Consider the following 14,086-nt stretch of genomic DNA (forward strand, 5'->3'; position numbering starts at 1 on the left):
TATCTGTGTCTTTTTGCATGTAATTTTTGTAGTAATTGAGAAGGTATAAATAAGTTTCTATTTGAATTTCAGTTGAATGCTGCTTTCGTGACTGGATTGTTTTCAGGATGCATTCACTTTTTTTGACTCTCATTTTGTCTTTTCTATTTATTTATATGCCACAATGGCCCTAGGCAGCTAACAGTAAAATATACATACAGTAGTTAAAATGTAATAAAAAAATAAAACCATAAGAATCATTAAAATACTTAAAAGAATAATGCAACTAACTGCAAAAATAAGAAATGAGGCATTAAAGCCAATAAAGCTTACTAAAAAGCTTGCTCAAACAGAAAAGTTTTCAACTGTTTTTTTTAAAGGTTTTTGAACATTGCAGTGTTATTAAATCATGAGGTAAGAGGTTTCAAATTTCAGGAATCACTACAGAGAAGGTCGACTTGTGAATCTTGGATAGACAAATTTGATGGAAAGAGGGAAGCTCAGGTAAGGCCATTTGTGAGGAGCACAATGCTCTAGTAGGATAGTATGGATTCTGCAAGGATGTAATCCAAGGAGCAGTTGGTAAATTTAACAGGTTACAGAGCTGATTTGTACTTGATTCTGTACTGAATCAGAAGCCAATGAAGGCTTGACAAAACTGGGATAATATGTTCCCATATCAAGAGTCCTGATTTCAATCAGTCTGCGGCATTTTTCAACAGTTGTATTGACTTCAACACACTCCCAGGTAACCTAAATATAATGCATTGTAATAATGAAGCAATGGCATTCTCATTATCTGAACTACTGACCAAAAATGATCAGAAGGTAACTGTGAACTGAGAAAACATAGTACTCACAACTAGTAGAAAGCTGATCTAACAACAGCTTTGATCTGTGGAATAAATGAGAGTTTTGAGTCAATAATGATGCCGAGGCTTCTAGCTTAGGAAACTAGTTTAATATTTTCCCTATTAATTAATAAAGAAGCAGGATTAGAGCTAGCTTCATGGTGTTGCATTAGCACAATCTCTGCTTTTCCTAAATTTGATGGTAATTTATTGTTGGTCATCCAAGTCTTAATTTTAGTCATGCAAGAGGAGATCTTTTCAGCAGTTTCATTCCAGGACTTTTCAACAAGTAAATAAAACTGAATATCAACCGCATAAATACAAAAACCCTCACAGAGGCTGGCTAAGAGTTGACAAATGGATGTCAGATAGATGATAAATAATAGGGCTGACAAAGCTGATGTTACGGTTGTGAACCCTTAGTCCGGAGTGAGAGATGATAACCACCGAGGGACAACCCCGATGAACTCGTCTCCGGGAGGTGGTACAGGAGAGCATCACTACCCGGTATAGGTTCCATGGATCAAGCAGTACGGCCCTCTGAGGAGCGGATAACCTATGAATGCTGGCAAGCCCCCGAGGAGTGGGTACTCAAGGCGTTCACTCACTAGAACTGGATTACCAAGATGAGATAAAGTTCAGGCAGAAGATACGGGGCAGGCAGCGAAGATGCAGAGACGAAGTCCAGGCAGAAGATTTGGGACAAGCAGCAAAGGTGCAGAGATGAAGAACAAGCCAAGGTCAGGACGGGCAGCAGACAAGCAAATGAGGGACGATCCGAGGTCAAACCAGGAGACAAGACAAGAACCACCAGACGAGGCAGGAACAGCCAGGAAGCAACAGAGGAACCCTGTTGCAAGGCAATTCCTTGGTTCCACAGTGGGGTTTAAATACCCCTGGATGATGACGTCATCTTCCAGAGCCATGCTGGTTTTCGCACCGCGGCCCCTTTAAGAGGTGGGGCCTTCCGCACGCGTCAAAGGAGGTCCCGATGCTGACTGGAGAGACGCCGGGGGACCGTGCGCGGCCTGCCATGTCGGGGGGCTGCCGTGCCGAAGGGCCATCGGAGGTAGGAGGACCTGGCCGAGGGCTGCCGCGGCCAGGCACCACAACAGCTGACCCCTGTGGGACTTCCAATGGCAGGGGATACTAGTTAGAACATTTACCATTCATCCATGCCTGCTGCCTTTACCTTGGAGATAAGAGTGGAATTAACTGATGATTAGGTTAAATACACCAAGCTCCTTTAAATGGAGCAACAAAATAACTGCTCTATTGTGTCAGATGTGGCCAAGACATCCAATATAATCAAAATAAAAAACATGACCCTTGTCAAAGCCTCTTTTAATCGCATTGGTTAGGGAGGTGAAAAGCGATTCCTATTTAGCAACTTCCTAAAGCCATATTGAAAATCATGAAAATTGTTGTAATTTATAAAATCTTCTAGCTGTGTCAAGACTACAGATTCCAAAATCGTTGCCGAAAATGGCAGAAAAGAGATGGGTCTATAGTTTACAAAACCACATTGATTTAAGCTTGGCTTTTTTAATAGCAGGAGAACTGCAACTGATTTCAGTGCATTGGGAAAGAAGCAAACAAATATGATGAACACTTATAGCTTCCGTTGTTGACAGTTTTTAACACACAGCTTCACTTACGGTATGGTATAACTCTTCTCCTCCTGCAACACAGAGGCCTTGGACTGCTACTTCAAATAATCCTTCTCAAACTTTTTCCACTGTGAGCTTCCCCATATAAGACAGTATCCCTTTGCTTCTAGGAGAAAACTAGTCTCCTGGAAGGCTCTCCAGTGATCTTGAAACTCTCAAACTTCACAGAAACATAACTCTAATTCTTTTTTCCCTGGGGCCCTTAACTAGGAGCCCAGTTCCTACTTTTTTCCTCTCAGCATCTGCTAAAACATTATGGGCTGGATTTTAAGACATACGCACGGGTGGACATTTGTGCGCGCAACCCGACGCACACAAATGTCCACCCAATTTTATAACATGCGCGCGCAGTCAGCCATGATAAAATAACTACACCTATTTGAAATGTGTTAAATGTGTTGAGAGAAGCTCAGGACTCTAACTCAGGCTCCCTCTGTACATTTAAAGTGGCAGGAAAAAAAAATCACGGCAAACGGGAAGGTTGAGCAGGGGTCAGTGCTGACCCTTGTCTCAAACCAGGACCGTGAGTCAAGGCGACCCTGAATCCCCTAAAATGTTAAAAATAAAAAAAGACCTCGCAGCAATGGCCCCAGCCCCCTACAACTCCCTCCCCAAAGCACAAAAGTCAAATGTGGCCCCAGTCCTTGATCCCCTGAGTGTTCCAAGAACCTCTCATTCATTTTATCCACAGAGGAACACTCCATTATTTTTAATTGCCTCTCAAGTTGATATTCATCCCAGTTTCAGGAAGATGCTATCATTGAACCTGTACTCACAAATCCCTTCAAAGGATATCCAAATATGTTCTCTTACCTCTCAAGCTGATGTCATCCCGATTTTGGGGAAACGTGGTCTGTTACTGAACCCGTATTGCAACTCTCTTCCCGAAATCAGGATGAATATCAGCTTGAGAGGCAATTGAAGATAACAGAGTGTGTTCCTCCATGGATGAAATGAATGGGAGTTTCTTTCAACACTCTTCAAGAAGTTATAGACTGTGTCTTCCTATTAGTGAGATGAACATTGGACTGAAAAGCATTTGCATGTAAGATGGATAAATGAAGGTTTCCACAAATTCCCTTGATAGTTTTTACAGCGATGGTGGGATTTTAAAGGGGAATAATAATGAATGAAGGTTTCTGTTATGGAGTCTCAGTTTAGTGGACCCTTGGGCCGACCTGCAGGAGACTGGGAAAGGTGGTCAATGTCTCTAGTATGTGGCAGGCAGGGAGGCAGATGTTCAGGCAGGACGTAGAGGTGCTCTTCACCCTGGAAGCTGGTACTCCCCCAGGAGGAGCCCAACCGCTGGGACTTAGGTGGGCTGATGATCAGGACTGGGAACAGGAACCAGACTATGACAGTAGATAAGTACTGTAACAGGACTCGGGTTCTGGAACCAGGCAGGAACTGTAGCAGAGCTCAGGTACTGGAACCAGGCAGGAACTGTAGCAGGACTCGGGTACTGGAACAAGGCAGAAACTGTAGCAGGCAAGCAGAACCAAGCAGGTACTGTAGCAGGCAAACAGGAACCAAGCAGGTACTGTAGCAGGCAAGCAGGAACGGAGCGAGTAGCAAGGCAGCTCACTCTGGGGCACGACGCAACAGGGAATTGGGAGGTAAACCCGTTGCAAGGCAAAGACTGAGTGTCCACGGCCGGCTTATCAAGGCCATGGCGTCTGACGTCAGAAACTGGGCGGAGTCACCGCTGGCGGGAAACGACCTAGAAAAGCATCCAAGTGGCGTGCACGTGCGCCTAGAAGCAGGGCGTTCATGGGAAGCTTCCCGGCGGCGCGGCCCCCATGGGGATGCCGCTGAACAGGGCGCAAACCAGGCCTCCAGAAGCGGGAGTAGGTCCAGGAGCACAGAGGAAAGGGTCTGGTCATGGCGCTCGCGGCCAGAACCGCAACAGTACCTCCCCTCTTATGCCCCCTCTTAGCCGGTCCGGGATTACTTGGGTGGTCCAGATGGAACTGCCATAATAAGTCCTTGTTGAGGATGTTACGGGCCGGTTCCCAAGAATTATCCTCAGGTCCGCAACCCTCCCAGGCAAGCAAGTACTCCCAGTGGCGTTGATGGAACCGGACATCCAAGACCTCACATGCTTGATACGTAACCTCATCCGGTACTGAAGGGTCCGAAGGTTCAGGAGCCCGGGAGTGGTATCTGGATAAAACAAGAGGCTTCAGCAATGACACATGGAACACTTCATGTATGCGCATGGAGGAGGGTAGGCGTAATCGGTATGAGACTGCTCCCACTCGTTCGGCGACTCGAAAAGGCCCACAGAATCTCGGAGCTAGTCTTCGAGATGGAATACGGAGCTGTAGATTTTTTGTACTAAGCCAGACGCGGTCTCCTGGGAGGAAGATGGGTGCTGGCTGACGATGCCTATCTGCCCATTTCTTGGCAGACTGGGCGGCTTTACGGATCTTTCCCTGAATAGATGTCCACAAGGAAAGAAGCTGGCGGGCTGAAAGTTGCACTGCCGGGAGTGCACTAGGTTCAGGTGAAGGCAAGGGTGGTCGAAGTTGCTTCCCATAGACGAAGAGGAAAGGTGAACTTCCAGTAGCAGCATGCGTGTGATTATTATACGAGAACTCCTCCCATGGGAGTAGCTTGGCCCAATTATCTTGTCGTTCATTCACGAATGAACAGAGAAAAGTCTTCAAGGTTCAGTTAGTCCATTCCGTTTGCCCATTACTCTGAGGATGGAACGCAGACGAAAGACTAAGTTGCACATTGAAGCGTTTGCAAAGTGCTTTCCAATATCGAGCAGTAAACTGTTGTCCTCGATCGGAGACTATATCCTGCGGGAGACTGTGAAGTCTAAAGATATGCTGAGCGAAGAGGTTAGCTAGGTCAGGTGCAGAAGGCAACTTTGGCAAGGGGACAAAATGTGCCATTTTGGAGAATCAGTCTACGGTCACCCAAATGACCAAATTACCTCCTGAGATGGGGAGGTCCATGACAAAGTCGGTGGAGATGGGTGTTCAAGGATCCACCGGGATGGGCAATGGTTGCAACAGGCCCCTGGGCCTCCCGATGAGCAGTTTTTGAACGGCACAGGTAGGGCATGAGCCCACAAAAGCTTGGACGTCCTGTCTCACCGTCGGCCACTAGTAGAATCGGTTCAACAAGTCTAAGGTCCCTTTACAGCCAGCATGGCCCCCAGTGAGGGAGTCATGGGCCCAAGAGAGAACTGTTCTCTGGGAGCAACGTGGAATGATGGTCTTCCCTTGGGAGGACACCAAGGTTGCTGCAAGGCTCACTTTCACAGGATCCAAAATATACTGAGGCGTGTCAGGAGTCTCTTCGACCTCAGAGGAGCATGAGAGTGTGTTGGCTCGAACATTCTTAGAGCCGGGTTGATAGCGTAAGGTAAAGTCGAACCGATCAAAAAACAGCGACCACCGGGCTTGACTTGGGTTCAGGCGTTGGGCTTGCTTCAAGAATGCTAAGTTTTTGTGATCGGTGTAAATCATAACCGGATGGTTGGCTCCCTCCAACCACTGTCTCCATTCCTCCAGGGCAAGTTTCACGGCTAGCAACTCTTTATCACCAACACAGTAGTTGCTCTCTGCCGGGGAGAATTTCTTTGAGAAATATGAACAGGGTAACAATTGTCCAGAATCAGAGTACTGGCTCAGCACGGCCCCCACGGCCACATTGGAGGCATCGACTTCCAACACAAAGGGCCAGCTGGGATCCGGATGATGAAGGCAGGTGTCTAACAAAAACGTTTCCTTAAGGATCTCAAAGGCTTGGCAGGCGGAAACAGGCCAATCCACCGCGTTGGCCCCCTTTCGGGTGAGGGCAGTCAACGGGGCCACAATACGGGAGTAGTTAATAATGTGACGTTAGAAATTGGAAAAGCCGAGGAAGCATTGCAACGCTTTAAGGCCCTTTGGCCGGGGCCAATTCTTAATTTCCGCCACTTTCTCAGAATCCATTTGAAAGCCTGTTGCAGAGACTATGTAGCCCAGGAACAGCAGGGATGTCTTCTCAAAACTACATTTTTCCAGTTTCGCTTACAGACCATGCTCCCTAAGTATTTGGAGCACTTGACGGACATGCTGATGGTGTGAAGACAGGTCCTGGGAGTAGACTAGCATATCGTCGAGGTAAACGATTACGCAGGTGTTCAGAAGGTCCCATAACACTTCATTCATAAGGTGCTGGAACACCACCGGAGCATTACATAAGCTGAAAGGCATCACAAGATACTCGTAATGCCCGTCTCTGGTATTAAAAGCGGTTTTCCACTCGTCTCCAGGACAGATTCTGACTAAGTTGTAAGCACCTCGTAAGTCCAACTTTGTGAAAATCTTCGCTCCCTGGAGCCTATCGAGGAGCTCCGGGATTAACGGGAGCGGGTAACAGTCTCGCTTAGTAATGGAATTTAGGCCTCGATAGTCTATACTAGAGATGTGCAATCGTTTATCACGAATTAGGCAATTGCAATGAAATTACCTAATTTGTCGTGGTTCGGGGACCCCGAAACCCGAAAAGGATTTTCCCCGAACTTCGGGGAAATTTCGTTTTTCGGGTTTGCGCGGGGAGAGGGGCACATTTTTTTTTTAAATTAAAAACCACCCCAAACATTAAGATTAAGTATAATACAACCACCCTCCCCCCATCCCGATCCCTCCCCAAGACTTATTAACATCCCTGGGGGTCCAGCGGTGTCCCGGGTTCCATTTGTCCCTCTGTGCCCAGTGTGCTACTGCAAGCCGTGCTCAAAATGGTGCCGAATAGCCTCTGAACTACTATGTCACAGGGGCTACCGGCGCCATTGGTCAGCCCCTGTCACATGGCCATCGGCGCCATCTTGTGCTCATTAGGGATGTGAATCATTTTTTGACGATTTAAAATATCGTCCGATATATTTTAAATCGTCAAAAATCGTTAGGGCCACGATACAATACCAATTCCCCCGATTTATCGTCAAAAAATCGTAAATCGGGGGAAGGGGGAGGGCAGGAAAACCAGCATACTAAAACACCCTAAAACCCACCCCCGACCCTTTAAATTAAATCCCCCACCCTCCCGAACCCCCCCCCCAAAATGCCTTAAATTACCTGGGGGTCTGTAGCCTTAAATTACCTCCGTAGCGGCGGTCCGTAGCTAAATCGGGGGAAGGGAGAGAGCAGGAAAAGCGGCACACTAAATCGTGTAGTCTTCAGCCGGCGCCATTTTGCAAAATGGCCGCCGCAAAATGGCGGCGGCCATAGACCAAAACAATTTGACGCAGGAGGTCGTTCCGGACCCCGCTGGACTTTTGGCAAGTCTTTTGGGGGTCAGGAGGCCCCCCCCCCCCAAGCTGGCCAAAAGTTCCTGGGGGTCCAGCGGGGGTCCGGGAGCGATTTCCTGCCACGAATCGTTTTCCGTACAGAAAATGGCGCCGGCAGGAGATCGACTGCAGGAGGTCGTTCAGCGAGGGTTCCGGACCCCCGGTGAACGACCTCCTGCAGTCGATCTCCTGCCGGCGCCATTTTCCGTACGGAAAACGATTTGCGGCAGGAAATCGCTCCCGGACCCCCGCTGGACCCCCAGGAACTTTTGGCCAGCTTGGGGGGGCCTCCTGACCCCCACAAGACTTGCCAAAAGTCCAGCGGGGGTCCGAACGACCTCCTGCATCGAATCATTTTGGTCTATGGCCGCCGCCATTTTGTGGCGGCCATTTTGCAAAATGGCGCCGGCTGAAGACTACACGATTTAGTGTGCCGCTTTTCCTGCTCTCCCCCTTCCCCCGATTTAGCTACGGACCGCCGCTACGGAGGTAATTTAAGGCTACAGACCCCCAGGTAATTTAAGGCATTTGGGGGGGGGGTTCGGGAGGGTGGGGGATTTAATTTAAAGGGTCGGGGTGGGTTTTAGGGGGTTTTAGTGTGCCGTGTTTTAGTGTGCCGCTGGACCCCCAGGTAATTTAAGGCATTTGGGGGGGGGTTCGGGAGGGTGGGGGATTTAATTTAAAGGGTCGGGGTGGGTTTTAGGGGGTTTTAGTGTGCCGGCTCACGATTTTCACGATACTTTACACACCCAAACGGCAACAATACGATTCCCTCCCCCTCCCAGCTGAAATCGATCGTTAAGACGATCGAGGACACGATTCACATCTCTAGTGCTCATACCATGTGACAGGGGCTGACCAATGGCGCCAGTAGCCCCTCTGACAGAGTATGGGCAAAGGCTATCGGCACCATTTTGATTCCTGGCATCCGACGGCACAAGTGCAGGAGATCGCTCCTGGACCCCGCTGGACCCCCAGGGACTTTTGGCCAGCTTGGGGGGCCTCCTGACCCCCCCCCCCCAAGGCTTGCCAATAATCCCTGGGGGTCCAGCGGGGGTCCGGGAGCGATTTCGTTGTTGGCTGCCAGGAATCAAAATGGCGCCGATAGCCTTTGCCCATTCTATGTCACAGGGGCTACCGGCGCCATTGGCCAGCCCCTGTCACATGGTATGAGCACAAGATGGCGCCGATGGCCATGTGACAGGGGCTGACCAATGGCGCCGGTAGCCCCTGTGACATAGTAGTTCAGAGGCTATTCGGCACCATTTTGAGGAGCACGGCTTGCAGTAGCACACCGGGCACGGAGGGACAAATGGAACCAGGGACCCCGCTGGACCCCCAGGGATGTTAGTAAGTCTTGGGGAGGGATCGGGATGGTGGGGGGGGGGGGGTTGTATGTAATGTCTTAAAATGAATTTAAATGCTTGGGGTGGGGGTTTTTTTAGCTTCATTTCCCGCTTCATTTTTTGGGCCAGTTTCGGGTTTCCTCGTTTCGTTTTTCAAAAAAACTAAACGAGAAAACCTGAATTTTACCACGAAGTATCCGAGTCAAAAAACGACCCGGTAGAAAAAAACGAAGCACATCTCTAGTCTATACACGGTCTCAATGAGCCGTCCTTCTTGCTGACAAAGAAGAAGCCTGCCCCTGCAGGCGACTTGGACAGGCAAATGAACCCCTTGGCCAAATTCTCTGAAATATACTCGGACATGGCCCGGGTTTCAGGTAATGATAAGGGATACACCCTTCCTCGGGGGGCATAGTACCAGGTAATAGGTTTATAGCGCAGTCATACGGACGATGCTGCGGAAGGATCTCCGCCTTGGTCTTGGAAAATACGTCTGTAAAGTCCTCAAAATGTGCATGAGGACCTAAGGCAGAGTGCATCAACGGAAGTGCGGGAGTCTTAGGCACTTTCAAAGAATTAGCTAGGCAGAAAGGGCTCCACTTGACAATCTGTAAAGTATCCCACTGAATCGTGGGCGAGTGCTTCTGTAACCTCGGCAACCCTAGCACCACAGGGTGGACAGCCTTATCCAACACTAGGAAGGCTATCTCCTCCGAGTGGATCACCCCAGTGTGGACAGTAATGGGTGCCGTGGACATCAGGACAGGTCCTGGAAGGCACGTCCCCTGGATAGAGGTAATTCGTAACGGGACCTCCCGACTATGCGTAGGGATGCCAGCGCCATCTTGTGCTCCTACCATGTGACAGGGGCCGACCAATGGCACCGGTAGCCCCTGTGACATAGTAAGGGCAAAGGCTATCTGCACCATTTTGAATACCGGCAGCCGACGGCCCGAGTGCAGGAGATCGCTCCTGGATCCCCACTGGACCACCAGGGACTTTTGGCAAGTCTTGGAGAGGTCAGGAGGGTGGGGGGTTGTAGTTTATTAAGTTTAAAGGGTTGAGATGTGTTTTGTTTTTTTTTTACTTTAATGGGAAACGAATACCATATGTAACTAATGGACAAATCGGGGTCCCAACGAATACCGAATCGAACGTATCCGTCCCTGCTGCAAATCCCTAATATTTATTATTTCTTATCCCAGTTTCTCAAGTAAAGTATCCTTGCATGCCACCATTGAAGAGGGCTGACTCATTTCATCCTTCATAGTTGATGTTTCTTCTGTAGATGTGTGGATCCTCCTTGCACATGCCCAGTTTTGATCCTGAACAATAAGATTGGGCCAGACCAGTGCTACTCTGTCAACAGCTCTGAATAATTTCTTTTGGAGCTGAGTCTTTTTATCTTTTTTTACCACTTTGAATATTTGCTTTCATAACAGTCATTACTCTGTAAAGCCCAATAATCTTTCACTATTTGCCTACCACAGGGAAAAAATAATATTGAGTGAATAGCCCCATGTGAAACAAATATTTATTTATGTATATATATATTTTTATTGATTTATTTGTTTTAACACTTATAATCTGCCCTTTCTAAAGAGCTAAGGTATCAGGAAGATGCAAAAATGTTGAATAATTAGTCACCTTAGATGAATCTCTCCAGTTAGTTATAGAAGAGTACACTTTGGTACTAATTTTGTAAAAAATGTATTTTAAGCAGATACAATTGCATGTGCTTTTTTTTCTCCCTCTTCCAGAGGTAGGATCCTTATGAAAAAATGCAAATGCTCAAAAATGTCATTTATATAGCCACTCAAGAAGTATGCATTTCCTTGTATGCAGCATACAACCCCAAATCTCATGGTAAACTCACGATAATGAAGATGTAATGTTCACAAATGGAAAAAGCTCAGGGGAGATAGGGATAATTATAATAAATTATTAAAATTCAACATAAGTTCAAAAATTAGTCACCAGTCTACAGTGCCCGAAGCAATGATGCAGGGAATCTTGCTCATCACCAAGTTTAAGAAAAATAGCAGATGTCACAAGGACTGCCTCAAAAGCAATGACTAGCCTGACAACAGCTTTGTGTAGAAATATAAATTGTGATTCCCCTTTATTAGATTCCAGTAATAAATTATTCATGAATTTCAAGTTATCCATAGCAGCTGTACTACAATTTCCAAAATCCAGTGCTACTGATCATTTAGAAGCCACATTTTCCAAAGGCCAGATGCACTCTTCTCAATCAGTAGCTTATATAACAATGCCTATGCAAAATATATTTTCAGACTTTTGTAAAGTTATGGGGATCTTGAAAGCATTAAACCCAGCAGTTCTAGTTTCACTAGAATGGAGATTAAAAAAAAGAGGTCAAATCACTGCAACCAAAAATATTTATATGGATTTTATTTCGCATTAAATCATTTGTGTGCTTGCCTGTGCATTTTCTAATTTCTTTTAATTATTATTGAACAACACTGCAAATAAGCAAACAATAAAGTAAACCTATCTCTGATAACATAAAAAAGCCACTGATTTATTAATGCTTTATTGGTCCCTTCTGTCCCTTCTAGGATGTCAGAATTCAAAATGATTCCCTCTGTAAATGTATTGAATTATATCACCTGAGCAGAATATTTAAAGTCTTCCTAATTTCAGGTCGATCCAGTATCGTCCGCTCGAGGATTGCCCGTCTGTAACGTGCTCGTAGCGCACAATTCGGGCGCGCAAGGCAATTCGGCGATACAGTCTCCAGTTTCACGCGTCCGTATCGCTTCTGAAAACAGATGCATAACCCTTTCCGCACCCGGCATGTAAATGAACGAAAAAGCTGTATAATGAAGGAATTAGCTATTCCCCTGCGATACTGTAACGGGCGCTGATATTATCTCCTCCGTAACCCGCTGTTCTGCTGCGGCCTTAACCTGCTAGTTTACCGCCTCCCCCTAGTAGGAGTTAGTGTAGTGTAGTGTAGTGTAAAAACATTGCTTACCCGCCTGCAGCCGGTCTCCCCCTAGTAGGAGTTAGTGTAGTGTAGTGTAGTGTAAAAACATTGCTTACCCGCCTGCAGCCGGTCTCCTGCAGCCCGTCCGGTCTCCTGCAGCCCCGTCCGGGACCAGGACGGGGGCTGCAGGAGAACCGGACGGGACCAGGGCAAAAAAAAACAAACGAAAAAGGTAGCAGGCTCGGGCCTGCTATGGTAAGTTTAAAAAAGTGTAAAAAAACAAAAAACCTGTGTGTTATATAAAAAAATAAAACAATTTTAAATACCTGTCGGAGGGCCGTGGGTCCCGGTGGGCAGCGGGCAGCCATCAGCGGCATCCGGTAGTCCCTTCTCCCTTCCTCCCTCCTCCCGTGCCTGGATGAGCGCCAAAATCGCACGGGCGGGTCGGCAGCGGGGTTCCGGGGGGGGCAGCGGCAGCGGGTACGGGGGGGCAGCGGGTCCGGGGGTGGCAGGCGAGATCCGGGGAGCCAGCAGCGGCAGCATGTTCGATCGGGCAGGCAGCTAGGTGGCAAAGTAAAGATGGCCGCCTGCACGGGAAAATCGGGCAATTGGCCGCTGAAGACGTGACGTCACACCCCGTGACGCCAAACGTCGTGACGTCACGTCTTCAGCGGCCAATTGCACGATTTTCCCGTGCAGGCGGCCATCTTTACTTTGCACCTAGCTGCCTGCCCGATCGAACATTGCTGCCGCTGCTGGCTCCCCAGGATCTCGCTGCCACCCCCGGACCCCGCTGCCGCTGCCCCCCCGGACCCCGCTGCCGCCTACCTGCCGCTCCCGGATCCTGCTGCGCCCCCCCCCCGCTGCCGACCCGCCCGTGCGATTTTTGGCGCTCATCCAGGCAGGGGAGGGAGGGAGGAAGGGAGAAGGGACTACCGGATGCCGCTGATGGCTGCCCGCCGCCCACCGGACCCACGGCCCTCCGACAGGTATTTAAAATTGTTTATTTTTTTATATAACACACAGGTTTTTTGTTTTTTACACTTTTTAAACTTTTTTACACTTCCTGGTGCCTGTCATTTCAAATGTCCTTTGAAATGACAGGTACCAGCGCACCAGGTTTACTGTATAGGCGCTGTTACAGCGCCTATACAGTAAAATGGGTTGCGCGGGCATAACCCTTCCCTAACGCTTCACAGCCGCGGCATGCATTTGCATGCGATTAGAGGGAGAGTATCGGGGAGTTAGTGAAGAGAACTGTGCGTGCGGGGAGGAAGGGTGCGCCTGGACACTACCTCACTGTTTTTACCGCGGCCTTACTGGATCGGACCTGTTTGCCAGCAGACTTAAACTGTGACCCAGAGACTAAATTGTGACCTGCTGAAATCAAGAATGGGGAGAATGTGTATGTGTGAGCTTTCAGGCAGGACATGCTTAGTTGCTTATTGTTACGGCTTACCGGCCGTGGCTGCGGCCGCCCTCGCCAGCTCTCCAGGGTGCCGGCTCACTCCGAGCACTGACCTCACCTCCCGGCCTCCCCAACGTGCTCGCTGGAGTCTCCACTCCATCGGGGCTGTCGGGCCTTCCTGCTGCGTCGCTGCCAACTCTGCCTACCTGAGCTGCCCCTAGCGCGCGCCACCTGGGGGGGCCTTAAAGGGCCCACAGCGAAAGATCACTGTAGCTTCTCCCATTCACGTCAGAGCCGGCCTGGTATTTAAACCCAGCTTTCTCCTGCAGCCGACGACTTAGCTACAGGTCTGCTTCCTCGGTGTTCTGCCTTGGGTTCCTGCTTCAGCTTACTCCAGTTCCTGTTCCCACTCCTTGCTCTGTTCCTGTTCCAGCCTTCCTGTCCCGGATCCTGCCTGCTCGTTCCTCGTCCATCCTTCTTCCTTCGGACTGATCTTCTGGCTTCCTGACCTTGGACCAGCTATTGTACCTTCTCTGGCTTCCTGACCTCGGATCGGCTATCGTACCTTCTCTGGCTTCCTGACCTCGGA

The sequence above is a fragment of the Rhinatrema bivittatum genome, chromosome 3 (genome assembly GCF_901001135.1).
Source record: "Rhinatrema bivittatum chromosome 3, aRhiBiv1.1, whole genome shotgun sequence".
Lineage (NCBI taxonomy): Eukaryota > Metazoa > Chordata > Amphibia > Gymnophiona > Rhinatrematidae > Rhinatrema > Rhinatrema bivittatum.